This window comes from Mus musculus, chromosome 12 (genome assembly GCF_000001635.26).
Source record: "Mus musculus strain C57BL/6J chromosome 12, GRCm38.p6 C57BL/6J".
Classification (NCBI taxonomy): domain Eukaryota; kingdom Metazoa; phylum Chordata; class Mammalia; order Rodentia; family Muridae; genus Mus; species Mus musculus.
In genome coordinates this window covers 12765590-12775420 of record NC_000078.6, presented here as the reverse complement: position 1 = coordinate 12775420, position 9831 = coordinate 12765590, and the positions used below count along the sequence as shown (strand labels likewise).

The window sequence follows — 9831 nt, the reverse complement described above, 5'->3', positions numbered from 1 at the left end:
CAGGAGGGTCCGGGGTTCCAATCTTTATCATCACAAAAACTTGAAGTGGTGTTATGTGCCTGAGATTAGCAGTACTTAGGAGATGGGAGAATTCCAAGTTAGAAGTTCAAGGTCATCCTCAGCTACGCTGGGACACATGAGGCCTTTTCTGTCTCGGCTGGGTGGTGGGGTTGGGGAGGGATTGACAGGATGAATGTGGTGATGATGGTAATGGAGACAGTTACTTACTGGATATAAAAAGAGTGAGGAGCCTGGGGGTGAGGGGAGCGCAGATTTCTGAGCTGGGCAGAGAGATGCAGCATTACTTCTTTGCTGATAAAAGGTACAGAGAACGGAGGGGCGTGTAGGAAAGGCAAGGGCAGGATTCCAGTAGAGAGTCCACCTGAGTTCCAGAAGACATTGTCTCAAGACATAGCCTCATAACCCCTGTTATAGCCTCAGCAAGTCCAAGTTTATACTTTCAGCATGGTATGAAGACACCTACCCAGCCGGGCGTGGTGGTGCACACCTTTAATCCCAGCACTTGGGAGACAGAGGCAGGTGGATTTCTGAGTTTGAGGCCAGCCTGGTCTACAAAGTGAGTTCCAGGACAGCTAGGGCTACACAGAGAAACCCTGTCTCGAAACAAACAAACAAACAAACAAACAAACAAACACCCAAAGAAACAAAAAAAAATGAAGACACCTACCCATCTCCTCTCAGTATCAGCTACTGGCGTGTCCTGGGATGCCCCAGAAATCCTGGATCCAGTCCAGGACACATTTATTCTGGCAGCAAAGGAGTTGACAGTCTTATTGTTGACAGACCATGCCTTCTTCAGAAGACAATGTGGAAATCCACACGGACAAAGGTTATTTTCAGGAAGTAAGCTTGGGTCAGGGTGAGGTGGCGGTCGAACCCGAAAGCTCTTTAGATCCATATGCTGACTGAAGCGAAGGGAAAGCAGCTCGAACTCCAAGGAGCTTAGCAGCTTTTAAAAAGCACTAAAAGAAGAATTGAATTTGGGAACCAGAGGGGGAGAAGGGAGAAGGAGGGGAGAAAGGAAGGAGAAAGAGTGAGGGAGAGAAGGAAGGAGGAAGGGAAAGAGAGACAGAGAGACAGAGGGAGATACAAACACAGAGATAGACACACATGGAGAAACTTGTACTTTGGGAATGGGAAGAATGGCAAAGTCCCGAGCATGACTCAGATGTCACCGAGAACTTGATTTCTTCCCTTCCTTCTCAGCTGTGTGACTCTGTAAAGAGGACAATAAAGGAAGTTAGCTTCATTCAGCCAATAATGTATTAAACAGGCACTTAAAAAACCTGACAGGTTATATACTAAAATCTAGACATTAAAAAAGACTTAATCCCTATTTCTAAGACTATTCACCAAAGAATGGAATAGTTGTTTTTGTTTTGTTTGTTTTTCTCTGTTGTTTGTAGTGAACAAGAAGTCACTGTAGGGGCTGGAGAGATGGCTCAAGGGTTAAGAGCACTGACTGCTCTTCCAGAGGTCCTGAGGTCAATTCCCAGCAACTACATGGTACCTCACAACCATCTGTAATGGGATCCAATGCCCTCTTCTGGTGTGTCTGAAGACAGCTACAGTGAACTCATATAAATACAATAAAATTTAAAAAAAAAAACAAAAAGGAGTCACTAAACTTGAGTATCTTACAACAATATAAGGTAGCCTCTTGTGATTTCATGGGTTAGTGGTGGATTCAGTGAGTGGTTCTTTTGTTGGCTGCTTTTCATCTCTAGTGTCATTGTAATTCGGTGCTTCCCAGCTCTTGAACCTGCCAAGGAATGGGATGGGATAGACCTTCACCGTCTTTACGTGGTTTAGTGGTCATCCACATATGGTCACTTCACCTATATGGCATCTCATCCTCCAGAACCCCCAAGTTGTGCAGGCTGCTTTGTTTATTATTAATTATTCTCTTTGTTTTAAAGGTATTTTTGTTATTATATGTTAACAGTACACAATAATGGTTTTTTTTTTTCTTTTGGTTTTTCGAGACAGGGTTTCTCTGTGTAGCCCTGGCTGTCCTGGAACTCACTCTGTAGACCAGGCTGGCCTCGAACTCAGAAATCCGCCTGCCTTTGCCTCCCAAGTGCTGGTATTAAAGGTGTGCACCACCACCGCCCGGCAATGGGTTTCATTTTGACATTTTCATATACGTATGTAATCCCAATCCAATTTACCCAATCATCTTCTCTTGTTCCTCTCCTACTCTCAATGGGGCATTTTGCTCAGCAAAAATGTAAATGGGGGCAGCCGTTAAGAGCACTGACTGCTCTTCCAGAGGTCCTGAGTTCAATTCCCAGCAACCACATGGTGATTCACAACCATCTATAAAGAGATGTGATGCCCTCTTCTGGTGTGTCTGAAGACAGCTATGGTATACTCATATACATAAAACAAACAAACAAACAAATAAATAAATCTTAACAGAGTCTGTCTCCAAATTAATTAAAAAAAAAACAAAACAAAACAACAACAACAAAAAATCTAAATGGACTTCTAAATGGTGGCTGATGTCCAAGAGTATAGAAGTGAAACTCTTAGTGGTAGAGAATGCCTAGAATCCCAGTCAGTATTCAAGAGACAGAGGCACAGTTATCATGAGCTCAAGGCTAGTGTGTGCAAGTTCAGGTCAACCCTAGGCTATTTAGGTCTCAATCTTTCTGTTCCCTGAACTCCTCAAAACACAGAGTAGACGTTTATTTGCTTATTTATTTATTTCATGAATGTGGGTATACTGTTGCTGCCTTCAGACACACCAGAAAACAGCACTGGATTCCCATTACAGATAGTTGTGAGCCACCATGTGGTTGCTGGGAATTAAACTCAGGACCCCTGGAAGAGAAGTCAGTGCTCTTAACCCGTGAGCCATCTCTCCAGCCCCCAGAATAGATTTTTACAAGATCACATCTTTCATGGCAAAACAATTTGGAGGCAATCCACATTAATATTGGAAGGTCAACAAACACAAGGGGCAAGTCTAAAAAGATGCTGTGTTAGGGACCGTTTGTTAGATTCTAGCAAATTTCTCATGAGATGTGATTATACTCATGTAGCATACTCAGTTTATGTGGTGATGGCTAATGAATCCAGGGCTTCCTGTATGCTAGAGAAGCATTCTGCCAAGGAGCTACATCCCCAGGATTGGTATGTAATCATTTTATGTGTTATGTAACGATAGAAAGTCATTTTGCATTACAGTGTCCCTCATAGATGGAAGGAGAGTGCATCTAGAGAATAAATACACTAGAGAGTATCTGATGTCTCTAGATTCTAGAGCCTCACATCTCTCTAAGCTTTTCAGAACTCTACTCTCTCACAATGAAGGCCATACCTAAAGCTAGCAAGACCTTTTATTCCATTTATAATGTTCTTCTTCAACCTGGGGGATTAAGTAGTGTTTCTATTTATTCTTGACTCACTCTGAGGATACAATAAAGTGTAACTAATTAATTTAGGGTGTTCTGTTTTTCAGGTTGTGCCTTTAGCTAAATATTTGCTTACTAAATAGCCCAGGCTGCCTCAGTTCTCCTGCCTTTGCTTCCCATGATGGTGCAGGCCTATTCCACCATAACTGGCCTCAGCTAAATATTTAGAGTTGAAAGTGCCAGTTCTCTCAGGGAACCATCAATCAGAACCAGAAGCATTACTTCCCTGTCCATGAAAGTGGCTGGCATGATTATTCTCTGACACTAGGTTGATCTCAAAGTATATTGATTTTAATGCACATTTTGACATAGATAAACACAGTTTGAACTTAATTATTATCTTGTCCTTTAAAAGCCACTAGTTTGGTGTCATTTTCACCTGTTATATGCACAACCAGGCTCCGATTCACAGTTGTGAGATGGTTATTTAGAGTTCAAGACTACGGCCGCCATGAACTGTTGCCTCCACCACTTCGGGTTTTTTTGGAAAGCCTCAAGCCTCCCCCATTAACACCTCAGGGCCTGGACAAGCCACAGTTGTTGCTTCTGCCCCTGTTCATTCAGTCATTCCCTCAAAAGCATTCCTTGCTGAATGGTACTGCCAGCCACCCTTCCAGCCAGAGCCACGAGTGCCACTGTCACACCTCGTGCTTTGTTGTCACTGCCTGTGGACTCATGTCTCCAAAGCAGCATCCCAGGATCCCACACCTGTCTCCCCCACTCTGTTGCTGCTGCTGAAAGACAATGTAGGCAAAACAAGCTGCCTTCTCTCCCCTTCTGCCTTTTACTTTCCTGGCAACGCCTCAAAATCTAAAGGCAGCTGACAAGGGAATCTGGGTTGTGTGTAGTCTAGGCTTCTAGCCTCTTGCAATTCAGAGCAGAACAATTACCAGGCACAATACAGAACTGAAAAAAAAAAAAAAAAAAAAAAAAAGGAGCCTCCGTGGTAAAAATTGAGCCAAATTATCTCCCTTCTTGATTTCATGTAATGTAGCTCTTCAGTCCCTCTCATTGTGGGATGGGCTCTGCTTCGACACTGCTTAGATCTGGGACTCCCCTATGACTTCTTTTGCTGGACAGAATAATGTTTAGCAGAAGGGGAGTTTGCCCCAGTTCTGAGCCAAGTCTCAAAGGCCCTGTGTGTTTCCACTTAACTCCCTTTGAACCATGCTTTTACCTGGAAAAGCGCACACGGCTGTGTGTTATTGGGAAGAGCCAGTCAACCTCTACCTCCCAGAGGCAGGTAGCATCAGTGGAGGCTTTATTCTAGACCTATAACCCCTTAGTCCAGTGGTTCTCAATCTGTGGGTCCTGACCTCTTTGTGGGGTGAACAACAATTCCATAGGAGTCACCTAAGACCATCAACATATTTGATATTTACATTGTGATTCATAACAGTAGCAAAATCACACTTATGAAGTAGCAACAAAAATAATTCTATGGTTGGGGATCACTACACCACGAGGAACTGTATTAAAGGGTCACAGCATTAGGAAGGTTGAGAAGCACTGACTTAGGTCAATGCAACAGCTAAACAGCTAAGAAAACCCATTCTGGCCTTGTAGCCTAATCACAGACTTGTGCATTTATTCTACAATCTTTTGGAGTAGCTTGTTATACAGCAATCACTAACTGATACATCTGAACTCAAGGGTACTAAGTTTGGCAAGGAGACAGCACATACAGAATGGAAGTAAGTAAGGAAATAGTGTGTATTTCTTCTTTAATAACTTCTATAGTATATCTCATTAGACAGGGTTTCCAGACCTGGGAAATTTTGGTGGCCTAGGTTTTTCTTAAGTCATGTAGCAAGTGCTGATTTTGAAGTAGGCTTTGGAAAAACTTCAGCAGAACATAGTAGAACATGCCATTAGTCTGAGCTCTGAGGCAGAGGCAGAGGCAGAGGCAGAGGCAGAGGCAGAGGCAGAGGCAGAGGCAGAGGCAGAGGCAGAGGCAGAGGCAGAGGCAGAGGCAGAGGCAGAGGCAGAGGCAGAGGCAGAGGCAGAGGCAGAGGCAGGCAGACCTCTGTGAGTTTGAGGTTAACTAGGTCTACATAGTGAGTTCTAGACACCCAGAGCTCAATGATGAGAGTGTGTCTCATTAAAAAGAAGGAAAGAAAGAAAGAAAGAAAGAAAGAAAGGAAGAAAGAAAGAAAGAAAGAAAGAAAGAAAGAAAGAGAGAGAGAAAGAGAGAAAGAAAGAAAAGAAAACCAGATTAGAAAAAGTATGTAGCAGCCAAGAAGTTAGTAGAGATAAAGTCTAGTGGAGTGACAGTTTGAAGAAGTAGTCATTACTACCTTCTCTTTTGCTAACCTAATAAAGTCTTGCTGGGCTATAGCTGAATGCTGTTGGAGAGAGTAAGACTACGGATGCATACCACAGTACTTAAACATTTATCTAGAGAGTGCAGTGGACCACAGTCATTGAAGAAACTAAGAAAACTTTCATGTCTTATCTATGAACCCATTTGGAGGATCCATTAGTTTGTTCTTTTATATTTATTTCTAGTACCTGTTTTCAAAAACATTTATTTTATTATTTAGTTATGTGTCTCTGTGTGTCTGGCATGACTAAGACAAAAGATGTTGTTAGACCCCTGGAGCTGGAACTTCAGGTGATCATAAACCAGCCAGTGTGGGTGTTGGAATATAACTCTGGTCCCACAAGAAAGAGATAAGTGTTCTTAACCATTGAGATCTTTCTCCAGACCCTTATATACATCTTTTAAATTCCATTTTTATTTAGTTAGTGCATATGTACACACACATGTGCCCACAGCACACACATGGAGGTCAGAGGACAAGGAGTAGGTGTCAGTTCTCTTTCTACCGTGTGAATTTCAGGGTTCAAATCCAGGTCATCAGCCTTGGTGGCAAGTGCCTTTACCCACCAAGCCACCTCATTGGCTCCCAGTATGGATATTTTAATAGATACAAATTGATAATGAGTCGTCACTTTTATTCTCGTCTCTTTGAGTGTGAGATTGATTGAACATTTTCAATGTGCTCTGGGCTTTACTTGTCCGAGTTGTTGGACTGACTGCTCACAACTAGATATTGATATTGACATTGAGGTTCTTTGTGAACAGCTCAGCTACTGCTGGTCTCTCATGGGACATAGGCTGTGCAGCGGGAAAGCTGTCATCTCCTATAAGAGCCTATGAAAAGGGCTGCCTGTCCTGGCTGTTGTCACAGCTGTCACGAGGGTGGCACTGCCAGGGTTCTGTCACAGTCCTTCTACCCATGGGAACACAGACCCTGAAATGTGTAGTTTTCTGCAGGGTCCTGAACTTGGTGACTTTGTGGCCTGAGGCTTGTTTTATGTAAATGGTAGGAGCATTTTGAAGGCTTTGGATTTTCAAGCAGTGCAAGGACCTACTTACTGTGACTGAGAGAAAAGTGGGTGCTGTCAGACAGGGTGGCTTGGGGGGTTTTCAATAATTTTATGAAATGTGTGTATAGCAAGTGGCCTTTTGTTGTGCAACTCTATGGTATGGAATGCTGGAGAGTTTTTGAGTTTCATTATCTACCCAAAGGGTCATGAGATGCCTCAGTATGCTATCTGTTAAGCCATGTGTCTAAAAAGCCCAGATTTGTGGATATTTATTGGCTGTACATCTGTATTGAGGCAGATAGAGAGAGGTAGTTAATATGAGAGATACAGAGAGCACTTGGAGGCCAGCTTGCTTCTGTTATTACTCTAGGCTATCAAACACACTTGGTTTCATTCCCCTTTCTTTCTTTTTTCTTCTTCTAAAAACATATTTATGTATATGGGTATTTCTCCAGTGTACATGACTGTTCACCACATGCATGCTTGGATGCCCACAGTGACCGGAAAAGGACATTGGATCCCCTGGAACTGGAGTTACTAGCCATTGCTAGCTGCCACTTGAGTGCTAGGAATCTAACTTGCAGCCTCCACATAAGCACCCAGTGTGCATAACTCCTGAGCTATCTTTCCAGACCTCATTTTTTCTCTTAAACTTTTTTCGTTCAAGACAGGGTTTCTCTATGTAACCTTCCTGGCTACCCAGGAGCTTGCTCTACAGACCAGGCTGGACTGAAACTCACAGAGATCCACTTTACTCTGCCTCCTGGTTAGTGCTTGCCTAGCATGGGTGAAGCGCTGGGTTTAATATCAATACTGAATAAGCCATGTGCGGTAGTACACCCTTGAAATCCTACACTCAGGGAGTGAAGGCAGGAGGGTCAGAAGTTCAATGTTGTCCTTGACTATCCAGAGGTTGAGCCCAGCTTGGGGTACATGAGACCCTGTCTCAAAGAAAACAACTCTGTATAGAATTTACTGAATCAAAGACGGTCCCTCATTTAGCTCCTGAGCATGAAAGAAAAAAAAAATCTGCCATTTCTATAAATGAGCAAGCCATTTGCCAACTTTTCAAAACCTGTTGATGACAGGGTATGGGCCCAGCCCTCTGCTGCTGTGGCCTCTGTCCAGTGTTCCCTTGTGTGTGGCTGGCATTTCTCTGCCTGAGGCCACTGCAAAGAAGCCACCCTAGTCCCTGGCAGGAGGGTCAAGGAAGCCTGGGTTAATTGATTCTTACCCAAGTCTTATGACTAAGACTTCCCATCTGCTATAGTATTAGAAGTTGAATTATGTCCCTCCAGAAAGATATGTTTGAGCCTTAACTCCCAGGACCTCAGAATGTGTCTTTCTTTGGAAGTAAGGTCACTGAAGATGTCACGAGCTGAGATGAGATCACAATGGAGTAGGTTGGGTCCCTATTTAGGATGACTGGTGTCTTTATTACAGGAGGGAAATGGGGACACAGAAACACAAAGAGAAGGCCAGACTACAGGGACAGATACTAGAGGGGATTCTGTGACAGGCTGGAAGGAGCTGGGAATGATCTTCCCTCAGGGCTCTGTCGGGGGACTTAATCATCTGACACCTTGGCTCTAGCTGCTTTAGAACTGTGATGGACTAAATCTCTGATGTTTGCTGGGTTTGTTCCAGCAGCCTTGAAAGATGATACTCTGGGTTTGGTATTGCCTACCACCCACCCACCCACGGAGCGGAGGTGGTACCGCCATGATACACCTATGCATCTGTACACACACACACACACACACACACACACACACACACACAGAGAGAGAGAGAGAGAGAGAGAGAGAGAGAGAGAGAGAGAGAGAGAGAGAGAGAGAGAGAGAAACATACATCAATACCTCAATACCTCTCCAGTAGCACTGGCCTCCTTTCTGAGAAATGATCGATAAAACCTCAGGCCCGTGTATCTCCCCTGGAGACGCATTGCGTTTCTCTGCCACAGTGCAGAGAGCTACAGCTTGGCTTTGCAGTCACGGCTTTGTTTTCACCCCATAGCTCTCTTCCTCTGCGTGTATGGAAGAATCTGGGATTGTCCTTGCTGTGGGAGGCAGACAGGGTGTGTGCAGATCTGTTTGTACTGGCTTTGTGCAGACCTTTGATAGGGTATTCCTGGGCTCTGTGCGGGTGCTGAGACCATTTCTATTGCTTCTTTGGTGGAGCTCTTCTCCTTTTAAATGGGGTATTATAAACTCTGAAGTTGGGACCAGGTCAGATATCAGAAGCAGCCTTTGAAAGCAGAAGGGGGCTAGGTTCTCATGTCTGGATTAAAGTAGGTGATCCTGAGCAAGTCACTCCTCTCTTTACCTCATGGATGTAATCATCACATCTTATGGCCCCTCTAGTGGGTCTGGGGAGAGGCATGGGATCTAGGGACCTGACAGGGAGGACTGAGGGAAGAGCAAGACCTTGCTCTCATCTAGGAACAACACCCAGTGGCTTCTAAGTATTGGTTTTTAGAATAATAATAATAATAATAAAACGAAGACTATGAGTTCTTGTCAAAATACCTCTGCTCAGAGATGCACTCAGGGTCAGGGGTCCTGGTTTTCTGATTTGGTTACCACCCAGCATCGCAGTAAGAGGTTCTATGTCTCTGTGCCTCATCCTTCCTCATGTGGACAGGACAGGCACCAATCCAGACTCCCCAGGACTATTGTGACTTCAGATGAGAATGTGGCATAAGCTTGCTTGGAGACCCTAGGGCTAAGACCTGTGAAGAATAGAGCCCTCAGATGGCTGCTCAACTCAAGCCCTCAGTGTTTTCCTCTCTTCCCTCTCTCCTTCCCCATCAGCAGGGCTTCTAATGGCTTTGGCATCTCTGCGGTCCATTTCCTGGAGAGTGTAAATTATTTATTAGATAGCCACATCTGCCTGCAGGCTGGGGCGCCGTCAGTGCCTGCTGTGGGAGGAGATAGGGCTGGCAGACCTGGCCCCCGCCTGGCTCCCAGCTCCCTAGAGGCCTCCTTCAGCCCTCAGGCTTCTAGGATGAGCATTTCATGCCACCTGCCTGTCATACTCTGGGCTGTTCCTGGGACGT

At 44.5% G+C, this 9831-nt stretch overlaps 1 long non-coding RNA gene across 1 annotated transcript; it reads right to left on the bottom strand.

The window, feature by feature from the left end:
* Positions 1–1124: 1124 nt before the first annotated feature.
* Gm35104 lies at positions 1125–9427 on the bottom strand. The gene is made up of 2 exons (XR_381274.1): positions 9302–9427; positions 1125–1237 (listed from the first exon to the last, which is right to left on the bottom strand). It is a non-coding gene; the product is annotated as a predicted gene, 35104 (long non-coding RNA).
* Positions 9428–9831: the final 404 nt, after the last annotated feature.